Source organism: Ahaetulla prasina, chromosome 6, assembly GCF_028640845.1.
Source record: "Ahaetulla prasina isolate Xishuangbanna chromosome 6, ASM2864084v1, whole genome shotgun sequence".
In the NCBI taxonomy this organism is placed as follows: Eukaryota; Metazoa; Chordata; class Lepidosauria; order Squamata; family Colubridae; genus Ahaetulla; species Ahaetulla prasina.
In genome coordinates this window covers 20,977,416-20,990,134 of record NC_080544.1, presented here as the reverse complement: position 1 = coordinate 20,990,134, position 12,719 = coordinate 20,977,416, and positions in this window count along the sequence as shown.

Genomic DNA, 12,719 nt, shown 5'->3' with positions numbered 1-12,719 from the left:
GTCGGAACCTGCTGGATTTCACCCCTGCTTCTAAGAGCTCCTTAAATGCATTAAGTTTTGTTTTCAAAAATGCACTTGCTGGTCATAAGTTAAGTGACAAGCTCTACTGTGTTTATAATGTAAGCATGAAGAGGAAGCTGAGCTATTGCAAAGCCATTGGGTGGAGGGATTTTACGTGGTCAACTTTATAATCACAAAGTCAAGCTGTTGTCTTTGGTTTTTATTTTTTAATCTATTTTTCTGTCTGGGAGCATGCCCAGATTTGAACTATAACGCCTTTATTTCTGAGCTGTAAATCTAAATGTAGACATAGATCTTCTGCTAACAATCCCTTGGGGGAAACAAATATTAGAAGCCAGCTCTCCTCTTCATTGCCCATCTTAGCCATTCTCTCCTAAATTTTACCGCTTATCATAGGCATTGCTACAGTTCTTTAACCCAATTTCACAACACCATTAGAAAACCTCTCTCACTTTCTCTTTCTCTGTGCTCCGCCTTTAGAGACATTCCACAGATAAGATGGATAAGTTCCCAATTTGACAATTCTCTGCAGAATATGACTGTTGCAGAATTGAGAAAAGGCCATAATAAAACCAAACAAGGGGGAGTGACAAATCCTTTATTTTAGGAGAAATAAAGCAGGCGGGCGGGCTAGCAGGCGGGGCCACTGGGTGGGGGCAGGGCCAGCCAGAGGTGGTATTTGCCGGTTCGGCGAACCAGTTAAAATTTCTGCTACCAGTTCGTCCGAACCAGCCCGAACCAGCTTATACCACCTCTGCATCTGCTCCGAGAGTGAGATGATTTTTATGTTGATGGGATGCATAAAATGTGATATGAAATTATTGTCAAAGTACTTGTGTACGTGGAAAAAAGAGGCCCCACATTTATTTGTACTTTTAAAATTGAAGAATCATAAGCAATTTGAAAAATTTGACGGAGAGCTCACACATACCCTCCGTTGGCTAGCCTATGCCTGGAAAAAAAAATACAATCACTTTATTGAAAGCAGCGGAGTAGATGGAGGGGAAAATGTAAGAATCCACCGCGTGACAGATTTCAGTACTTTATTCACATTTCCTGTAAGGAGATTTTTATCGCAGTGCAACTCTTGAAGGGTTCTTTCAGTGGGTAGAAAGATCACACCCGTCCAAACTGGAATGGCATCCATGGGAAAAACTATTTCGGTGATATGAGTGAGAAGGACAAGGAGTTCTTTTGAGAAATGTGATACCCGAGAAGACGGCCGTTGCCCTGACAGTTGGCAGGCCTGCAAAGGTCTTTTGGGGAAAGCAAATTTAAGACTTGCAACATTTAGGGGAACCCAGCATATGCATCTCCCAAATGTCAAATTATCTAACTATAAGCAGGGGGGTAGCTTCTGGTGGGTTGGTTTTTTTTCCCCTTTGCACAAACTCCTCTTCAAAACCATTGATGTTCTTTTTTATTATTTTATTGTTATTATTATTTATTGAATTTCTAGACCGCCCTTCTCCCGAAGGACTCAGGGCGGTGTACAGCCAGGCTAAAAACATATACAATATACAATATTAAAAACTAAATTAAGAAACTTATTACACAATTGGCCGACAAATTAAAATAATTAAAATCTAAAAACCCCAATTTAAAATATAAATAGAATTTAAAATTTAAAAACTAAACAGTTTAAAAAGTTTAAGCTAGCCCCGCGCGAATAAACAAATATGTTTTCAATTTGCGGCGAAAGGTCCGAAGGTCAGGTATTTGGCGTAAACCAGGGGGAAGTTCATTCCAAAGAGTAGGAGCCCCCACAGAGAAGGATCTTCCCCTGGGGGCCGCCAGCCGACATTGTTTGGCGGACAGCACCCTGAGAAGTCCCTCTCTGTGAGAGCGTACGGGACGGTGGGAGGCATGAGGTAACAGCAGGCGGTCCCGTAAGTACCCAGGTCCCAAGCCATGGAGCGCTTTAAAGGTGGTAACCAGAACCTTGAAATGCACCCGAAAGGCAACAGGTAGCCAGTGCAGTCTGCGCAGGAGAGGTGTTACATGGGAGTTACGTGGAACTCCCTCTATCACCCGCGCAGCTGCGTTCTGGACCAACTGAAGCCTCCGAGTGCATCAAGGGGAGCCCCATGTAGAGAGCATTGCAATAATCCAGGCGAGAGGTAACGAGAGCATGAGTGACCGTGCATAAGGCATCCCGATCACGGAAGGGGCGCAACTGGCGAACCAGGCAAACCTGGTGAAAGGCTCTCCTGGAGACAGCCATCAGATGATCTTCAAATGACAGCCGTGCATCCAGGAGAACACCCAAGTTGCGCACCCTTTCCCTTGGGGCCAATAACTCGCCCCCAACAGCCAGCTGCGGCTGCAGCTGACTGTATCGGGGTGCCGGCATCCACAGCCACTCCGTCTTGGAGGGATTGAGCTTGAGCCTGTTCCTCCCCATCCAGACCCATACGGCCTCCAAACACCGGGTGGCCCGGGGTGGAAAAGTACAGCTGAGTGTCATCAGCGTACAGCTGATATCTCACCCCGAAGCCACTGATGATCTCACCCAACGGCTTCATATAGATGTTGAACAGGAGAGGCGAGAGAATCGACCCCTGCGGCACCCCACAAGTAAGGTGGTTTGCGGTCGACTTCTGCCCCCCTGTCAACACCGTCTGCGACCGGTCAGAGAGGTAGGATGAGAACCACCAATAAACGGTGCCTCCCACTCCCAACCCCCCCAACAGGATACCATGGTCGATGGTATCGAAAGCCGCCAAGAGATCTAACAGGACCAGAGCAGAGGAATAACCCCTGTCTCTGGCCCTCCAGAGATCATCCACCAACACGACCAAAGCTGTCTCCGTGCTATATCCGGGTCGGAAGCCGGACTGGAACGGATCTAGATAGACGGCTTCATCCAGGTACTGGGGTAGCTGCCGTGCCACAGCACTCTCTACAACCTTCGCAATAAAGCGAAGGTTGGAGACCGGACGGTAATTACCTAAAACAGCTGGGTCCAGGGACGGCTTCTTGAGGAGGGGTCTCACCACCGCCTCCTTCAAGGCGGCAGGGAAAACCCCTTCCAACAAAGAAGCGTTAATAATCCCCTGGAGACAGCCTCGTGTCACTTCCTAAGAGGCCAGCACCAGCCAGGAAGGGCATGGGTCCAGTAAACATGTCATGGCATGCAGCCTCCCCAGAAACCTGTTTACGTCCTCGGGAGCCACAGGGTCAAACTCATCCCAAACAATCTCCACAAGACACAATTCCGCCCTCTCATCCGGATCATCCCAATTTCGGTCGAAGCCATCCCGGAGCTGAATGATTTTATCGTATAGATAACCGCTAAACTCCTCGGCATGTCCCTGTAACGGGTCATCCCGCACCTCCTGATGCAGGAGAGAGCGGGTCACCCGAAACAGGGTGGCCGGGTGGTTATCTGCCGACGCAATGAGGGGGGAAGCGTAAGAACGCTTCGCCTCCCTCATTGACACTAGGTAGGTCCTAGAATAGGACCTAACTAGTGTTCGGTCAGCTTCGGAACGGCTGGACCTCCAAACACTCTCTAGGCGTCTTCTCCGGCGTTTCATCTCCTCAGCCCCTCGGAGAACCAGGGGGCCGGCCGAGATTTACGCCGGGTCAGAGGCCGCAAGGGCACGACACGGTCCAAAGCTCCAGCCGCGGCCTGTTCCCAGGCCGCAACTAGTTCTTCAGTCGTGCCGTGGGCCAGGTCCTCAGGAAACGGCCCAAGCTCCGTCAGGAACCTCTCCGGGTCCATCAGGTGCCTGGGACGGAACCAGCGCATTGGTTCCGTCTCCCTGCAGTGGTGGGTAGCGGTCTGAAAATCTAGGCGAAGGAGAAAATGATCTGACCATGACACCGGTTCTGTTTCTAACATATCTAGTTTCAGATCATTTAACCACTGTCCAGAGATATAAATTAAGTCCAGTGTGCCTCCCCCTATGTGCGTAGGGCCATCAATTACTTGAATCAGGTCCAAGGCCGTCATGGAAGCCTGGAACTCCCGAGCCGTCGTTGATGACAAGCCCGTCGATGGCAGGTTAAAGTCCCCCATGACTATAAGTCTGGGGGTCTCAACCACCACCCCGGCGAGCACCTCCAACAACTCGGGTAGGGCTGTAGTCACGCAGCAAGGAGCCAGGTACGCGATCAACAAGCCCAACTGATTCCGATGGCCCCACTTCACAAAGAGGGATTCACAACCGGCAATCTGAGGTACAGTGGCCTCCCTCGGCTCTAGACTTTCCCTAATAACAACCGCTACCCCCCCACCCCTACCTTGGGCTCTCGGTTGATGAAATGCTCGGAAACCTGGAGGGCACATCTCCACAAGGGGAACCCCCCCCTCTGGACCCAACCAGGTCTCCGTAATGCCCATAAGGTCCGCGGCTTCCCCCTGAATAAGATCACAAATCAGGGGGGCCTTATTCACCACGGACCTAGCATTACATAACATCAACCGGAAACCCAAGCTCTGAGGACCATGACCGCCCGGGGAACGGGTGAAGACTGAGGGGCCGGAGCACGTGATCGCTTTGTAACAGCGAGCACGTGCTCCCAACACTCGATATGGCCCCCCGCTTCCGCCATATCTGCCTCTCCCACTTACCGTACAGATTGAACAACTCTCTACTCTTGGAACGGACCCCTCCACCTCTGCCTTCGGACCAGATGGCGTAGTGCCGCGAACGGGCATGGGAGCTAGACCCCTCCCCGACGGGTTATTCCCCCCACCCATCGTATCCCTCCCCCCCCTTAAAAGACCCCTCTTTAAAAACCTATTTAAAAACTCCCAAAAATTCTTCTTGGCCGCATGCCACCTCTCTGGGTCCCAAGACCCTTCGTTAAGGTAAGCTCTCGATAACCTAGAGGGCCATTCCTGTGAGGCGGGGGAACCTCGCAGTCGTAATAGCTCGGTGGACGAATATCTCATGAAAGAATATCAATTAGGACAGCAAAAGTGTACATCCCAGACCGGCAAAGATGTTAAACGTGTTCTAATAGTCCATCAAGATCCGCAATAAGATGGTAAAATCGGGTCTTGGGAACATAGACCACCATATTGTCCACTTTGCTCCTGTCCTCATCACAGACGGAGAAGGGAGGCTAAAATGCCAACCTATAGTCCGTTGAATTCCGGGGAGCCAGAGAACCGGCCCAAGTCCAGATGATCCAGGAGACAACCAAAGGGTCCAGAGGTCCGGCCAAACCCAATGGTCTCCCCCCCAAAGATGGTACAATAATATCCTCTTCGGTTGCCAACCGCTTAGATGGAAAAGTCTCCCTCGGAATCCCGGGTTAACTCCATCCTGAGGAAGGGGCTCATGCCGCTTGGTGGTCAGATGGAATACCACATGCCCCAATACCGCCAGTACCGCCATTGCCGTCGATGCCGCCGCCACTTCTAAGGCTGCGATTAATCTCGCTAGAACCGTATTAAATTCATATTCCAGCTTGCCGCTGATGAAAAAAATCAGGCCAGACCGCCAATGTGCCACTGATGAAAACGCGGCCCAAAGAATCCTGCCGCTGATGGAAATTGCGGCAGGGGCTAAGCCTGACCTGAAAGTCAGCTGGGGGGGGAGGGCTGATCTTCGGGCCCTCCAAAATTCCAAAACCAAACGGCCCTCCACGCTACCACCAACATTGTGCACGGCCGGGGATCATGCCGGGAATCACACCAAGGCCGTGTCTTCGGGCCCTCCAAAACTCCAGCCCGAACGGCCTTCCACGCTGCTGCCGACATTGCACACGGCCGGGAATCACGCCAGGGCCCATCCGGAATGGCAACCCCACCCCCAAAATGGCCGCTGCCATCCGCTGCTCACCCAAGACTCATCCAAGGCTCCGGCCCCGTTCTCAGTAGCCGAGAGCTCGCCGAGGTCCAAAGACCTCGCTCTCGGCTGCTGGCACGATGAACAACCCGGGGCAGGAGTCCACGCAGCCTGGCGGATGGCCAAACGACAATCATGAGGACCCAGATTGTTGGGGGGCAATAAGTTGACTTTGTATATAGTATACAAATGGATGAAGACTATTGCCTGACATAGTGTAAGCCGCCCTGAGTCTTCGGAGAAGGGCGGGATATAAATGCAAATAAAATAAATAAAATAAATAAATAAAATAAAATCTCGGCTGGGAACACCAGCCGCCGTCACCACGAGAGTCAAAACGCCACCGCCATTACGCGCATGCGCAGAAGAAGTTCTTTGAGCAAGGATGTGTTAGACCAGGGGTAGTCAACCTTTTTATACCTACCGCCCACTTTTGTATCTCTGTTAGTAATAAAATTTTCTAACCGCCCACTGGTTCCGCAGTAATGCGCCGTGTATCATCGTCTGCACATGCCTCTCGCGCATCGTGGATCGGGTTTTTGGGGAGGGGGTGCAGGCTACCAGCTCTGCTTGTCTGTTACAGCTGGGTGGTGTTGGGGGAGATGCGCGAGCTCTTCTTGGATGTGGTTCTTTTGTTCGTTAGCACTATAGCGCCATTTAGTTTCATTTACGTAACGTGAACTAAACTTATGCGGCGATACAAATAGTATATTTTCAGAAATTTAAATTGTCACAGGGAATTTTATGAAAACCTAATGAAAATGTTTTTAAATAATGCTATGATTTTTTTTTTAAAAAGTCAATTAAATTAAAAAAAAGGAAAGTGCTTCAGTATGGAAAAAAACCCTACCCCCCACCATGAAAGCTGGGCGCCCACTAGTAGGCGGTAGGGACCAGGTTGACTACCACTGTGTTAGACACTATAGACCAGGGGTGAAATCCAGCAGGTTCTGACAGGTTCTGGAGAACCGGTAGGGGAAATTTTGAGCAGTTTGGAGAACCGGCTGGTCTCAGAGTGGGGTGGGAATGAGATTTTGCAATATCCTTCCCCTGCCATACCCACCAAGCTACGCCCACAGAACCGGTAGTAAAAAAAATTGATTTCACCACTGCTACAGACACTGTGCAAGATTAAACTTTCAGGCTTGATACCAGCACAAAAGTGGAGATTGAAGGCCCTGGAGCTAAACCAGGCAAAACTGGAACCTAACCAAAGATTAATTCACATCATCACTCAAAAGAACAAGTCTGCCTGGGTAACAAATGACAGCACTATAAAGTCAGCCAAATGTGATCATTACTAATAAAGCAGGAACTATATCAGGGATCTCTTTACTCCAGCCTTCCTCAACCGAGTCACTAAGTCCTAGTGTCTTCTAGAATAGATTGACTGGAATTACGAGATCTCATATTCCCATTCTGCAGTGCCTGAAGCATTTGGAGAATATATGTTTATTTTATTGATTAAATTTTTATTCCACCCATCTCCCTATAAAGTGACTCTGGGTGGCTTACAGTTATAAAACAAGTTAAAACCTAAATAGATTTATTGAAAACATTAAAGCTGCAGAAATTAAAATATTATTGAAAACTGTACTAAAACTTCAGTTAAGAGACCCAAGAGACAGGTAGGATAGGAATGAGGACTTCTTGCCCCATCAGCCACCTCCAGCGGTGAGCGCCCCCCTCAGGGCTCCTGGCCAATTGGCAAAGCCAGGTTTTAATACCCTTCCAGAAGGCCAAAAGGTAGAATGGGACCACAGCAGAAAAGGCTCTTCTTCTTGAAACCACTTCAGAGGTGGGTTTCAGCAGGTTCTGACCAGTTCTGGAGAGCCGGTAGCAGAAATTTTGAGTAGTTCGGAGAACCGGGAAATACCACCTCTGACTGGCCCCACCCCCATCTATTCTCTGCCTCCCGAGTCCCAGCTGATCGGGAGGGAATGGGGATTTTGCAGTATCCATTCCCTGGAGTGGGGAGGGAATGGAGATTTTACAGTATCCTTCCTCTGCCACGCCCACCAAGCCACGCCCACAGAACCAGTAGTAAAAAAAATTGAATCCCACCACTGAACCAATTGCTTTAATGTCACGGCGGACCTTCATTTTCCTTGGTCCTTGATGGCCTGGCTTCGGACCCACGATCCTCAGGTGGCCTGGTCGCGAACGCCATCTCTTTCCCGAGTCTGCAGTGCGTCGATCACATCCGCCACACCTGTGCCGCCAGAACGCCCCACCGCTGCCATCACCTTGCCTCCTGAGCTGACGGACTTCGACGTGTTCAGCGAGAAGGAGGCGGACCGACTACCCCCGCATCGGCCCTACGATTGCCCCGTGGACCTTCTGCCCAACGCACCACTGCCTGTGGGGCGCCTGTATTCCATGTCGGAGCCCGAGTTGGCCGCCCTCAGGGACTTCCTGGACAAAAACCTGGCCCGAGGGTTCATCCGCCTTCAAAGTCCCTCTCGGCCCCGGTCCTCTTTGTGAAGAAGAAGACAGGGACTTGCGCTGCTGTGTGATTACCGCCGGCTAAACGCCATTACGGTGCGGAATCGCTACCCCTGCCGCCATCCCGGAGCTACTGGAAGGTTGCGAGGCCACGATCTTCACCAAGCTCGATCTCCGGGGCCTACAACCTGGTGCGGATACGAAGGAGACGAATGGAAGACGGCATTCGGCACCGATACGGACACTACGAATACACTGTCATGCCATTTGGGTTGACCAATGCTCCCGCCGTTTTCAGCACTTCATGAACGACGTGTTCCGAGACATGTTGGATCGGTTCGTGGTTATCTACCTCGACGACATCCTGATTTACTCCCGGTCCAGGAAAGCCACCTTCGACACGCCAGTCTGGTTCTGCAACGCTTATGGAGCAACAACTCAATGCGAAGCTGGAGAAATGCGTCTTCTTCCGGACTTCCATAGAATTCCTCGGGCATATCATCTCGCCCGAGGGCATAGCCATGGACCCATGTAAAGTAGAAGCTTTGTGTAGCTGGGAAGCCCCTCGTCGGGTGAAGGATGTTCAGCGCCTACTGGGCTTCGCCAACTACTACGGACCTTCATCCCGGCTTCGCCACACTGACAGCTCCACTTACCCAGCTCCTCAGGAAGAAGGTTGCATTCCGTGGGGTCCCCGCAGCAAGAAGCATTCACAGCCCTCAAGAAAGCCTTCACACGGAACCCGGCCCTGAGGCATCCCGACCCGCTCCGGCCTTTTGTGGTGGAAACAGACGCGTCCAATGTGGCTCTGGGAGCGGTGCTGCTACAGGCTCGACAATGGTGGCACACTTTTTCCCCGCGCTTACTACTCCCGGAAACTCAACCCTTCCGAGCGCAACTACACTATCTGGGAAAAAGAGTTGCTGGCTATCAAGGCTGCATTCGAGGCTTGGCGACACCATCTGAGAGGGCCCGACATCAGGTGGAGGTCCGAACGGACCATCGGAATCTCGAGCACCTCACCACAGCTCGGAAGTTGAACCAGCGGCAGATCCGTGGTCGCTGTTTTTGCCCGTTCAACTTCCGCGTGACCTACATTCCCAGCGGTCACAACCGGAGGGCGGATGCCCTGTCCCGAAGCCAGAGTACCTGCGCCAAGGACCCCTTCCTCCACGGACAGTGCTGCCGGCAGAAGCCTTGGCCGCAGCACGGGAGCCAGTGGACTTGCGGGCCCAGGTGCGAGGCGCAGCGCCAGGACGCCTGGTCGCAGCAAAGGAGAGCGGAGGTGGGCCCCACGCCTCCTTGGACCTTGGAGGAGGACTTACTCAAGTTTGAGGCGATTATATGTGCCCACAGGACCACTCCGAGCCCTCGTCATGACCCAGTGCCACGACAACCCTGCAGCAGGACATTTTGGGTTCTTCAAGACCCTCCACCTGGTGACACGGACCTTTGGTGGCCCAGTGCGGCATGATATACATGCCTACGTGACATCCTGCGTGCACGTGCCGGCAAGCCAAGACCGCCACGGGGCCCCTCCCGGCTCCTCCAACCCTTGCCGACACCGACAGACCCTGGGGGGGGATCTCTATGGATTTCCTGACAGACCTGCCGCCGTCCTCTGGGTTCACCACGGTGCTGGTGGTGGTGGACTTGCTCACCAAGATGGCACACTTCATCCCATGCCGCGGACTGCCCACAGCCGCAAAAACGGCCCTTCTGCAGCACATCTTCCGCCTCCATGGTCTACCGGACAGGGTGGTTTCGGACCATGAGTTCAGTTCACAGCCCGCTTCTGGAAGAGCCTGATGGCGCGTTGGAGGAGCAGGTATGCCTGTCGTCATCGCACCATCCGGAGACCGACGGGGGTACAGAGAAGGTCATCGGTATACTGGAACAGTATCTCCGTTGCTTCATCAACCAGCAACAGGACAACTGGGCCGACTACCTGTCCCTGGCGGAGTTTGCTTTTAACAACTCTCAGCACACTTCTACTCAGATGACCCTGTTCTTTGCCAATGTGGGCTCTTCCCTCTGGCACCACCGGACTCTCCTGTTCCCGAACGCAGACCTTCCTGGACGGAATTGCATGCGGTCCAACAGTTGGTACGTCAGCAGCTGAATCGGGCAAAGGAGGATTACAAACGGTCCGCCGACCGCTCCCGACGGGTTATTCCCCCCACCCATCGTATCCCTCCCCCCCCTTAAAAGACCCCTCTTTAAAAACCTATTTAAAAACTCCCAAAAATTCTTCTTGGCCGCATGCCACCTCTCTGGGTCCCAAGACCCTTCGTTAAGGTAAGCTCTCGATAACCTAGAGGGCCATTCCTGCGAGGCGGGGGAACCTCGCAGTCGTAATAGCTCGGTGGACGAATATCTCATGAAAGAATATCAATTAGGACAGCAAAAGTGTACATCCCAGACCGGCAAAGATGTTAAACGTGTTCTAATAGTCCATCAAGACCCGCAATAAGATGGTAAAATCGGGTCTTGAGAACATAGACCACCATATTGTCCACTTTGCTCCTGTCCTCATCACAGACGGAGAAGGGAGGCTAAAATGCCAACCTATAGTCCGTTGAATTCCGGGGAGCCAGAGAACCGGCCCAAGTCCAGATGATCCAGGAGACAACCAAAGGGTCCAGAGGTCCGGCCAAACCCAATGGTCTCCCCCCCAAAGATGGTACAATAATATCCTCTTCGGTTGCCGACCGCTTAGATGGAAAAGTCTCCCTCGGAATCCCGGGTTAACTCCATCCTGAGGAAGGGGCTCATGCCGCTTGGTGGTCAGATGGAATACCACACGCCCCAATACCGCCAGTACCGCCATTGCCGTCGATGCCGCCGCCACTTCTAAGGCTGCGATTAATCTCGCTAGAACCGTATTAAATTCATATTCCAGCTTGCCGCTGATGGAAATTGCGGCAGGGGCTAAGCCTGACCTGAAAGTCAGCTGGGGAGGGCTGATCTTGGGCCCTCAAAACTCCAGCCCGAACGGCCTTCCACGCTGCCGACATTGCACACGGCCGGAATCACGCCAGGGCCCATCCGAATGGCAACCCCACCCCAAAATGGCCGCTGCCATCCGCTGCTCACCAAGACTCATCCAAGGCTCCGGCCCGTTCTCAGCAGCCGAGAGCTCGCCGAGGTCCAAAGACCTCGCTCTCGGCTGCTGGCACGATGAACAACCCGGGGCAGGAGTCCACGCAGCCTGGCGGATGGCCAAACGACAATCATGAGGACCCAGATTGTTGGGGGGCAATAAGTTGACTTTGTATATAGTATACAAATGGATGAAGACTATTGCCTGACATAGTGTAAGCCGCCCTGAGTCTTCGGAGAAGGGCGGATATAAATGCAAATAAAATAAAATCTCGGCTGGGAACACCAGCCGCCGTCACCACGAGAGTCAAAACGCCACCGCCATTACGCGCATGCGCAGAAGAAGTTCTTTGAGCAAGGATGTGTTAGACCAGGGGTGAAATCCAGCAGGTTCTGACAGGTTCTGGAGAACCGGTAGGGGAAATTTTGAGCAGTTTGGAGAACGGGTAGCGGAAATTTTGAGTAGTTCGGAGAACCGGCTGGTCTCAGAGTGGGGTGGGAATGAGATTTTGCAATATCCTTCCCCTGCCATACCCACCAAGCCACGCCCACAGAACCGGTAGGGGAAATTTTGAACAGTTCGGAGAACCGGTAGTGGAAATTTTGAGCAGTTCGGAGAACCGGTAGGGGAAATTTTGAGCAGTTTGGAGAACCGGTAGTGGAAATTTTGAGCAGTTCGGAGAACCGGTAGGGGAAATTTTGAGCAGTTTGGAGAACCGGCTGGTCTCAGAGTGGGGTGGGAATGAGATTTTGCAATATCCTTCCCCTGCCATACCCACCAAGCCACGCCCACAGAACCGGTAGGGGAAATTTTGAGCAGTTTGGAGAACCGGCTGGTCTCAGAGTGGGGTGGGAATGAGATTTTGCAATATCCTTCCCCTGCCATACCCACCAAGCCACGCCCACAGAACCGGTAGGGGAAATTTTGAGCAGTTTGGAGAACCGGTAGGGGAAATTTTGAGCAGTTTGGAGAACCGGCTGGTCTCAGAGTGGGGTGGGAATGAGATTTTGCAATATCCTTCCCCTGCCATACCCACCAAGCCACGCCCACAGAACCGGTAGGGGAAATTTTGAGCAGTTTGGAGAACCGGTAGGGGAAATTTTGAGCAGTTTGGAGAACCGGTAGGGGAAATTTTGAGCAGTTTGGAGAACGGGTAGCGGAAATTTTGAGTAGTTCGGAGAACCGGCTGGTCTCAGAGTGGGGTGGGAATGAGATTTTGCAATATCCTTCCCCTGCCATACCCACCAAGCCACGCCCACAGAACCAGTAGCGGAAATTTTGAGCAGTTTGGAGAACCGGTAGCGGAAATTTTGAGCAGTTCGGAGAACCGGTAGTGGAAATTTTGA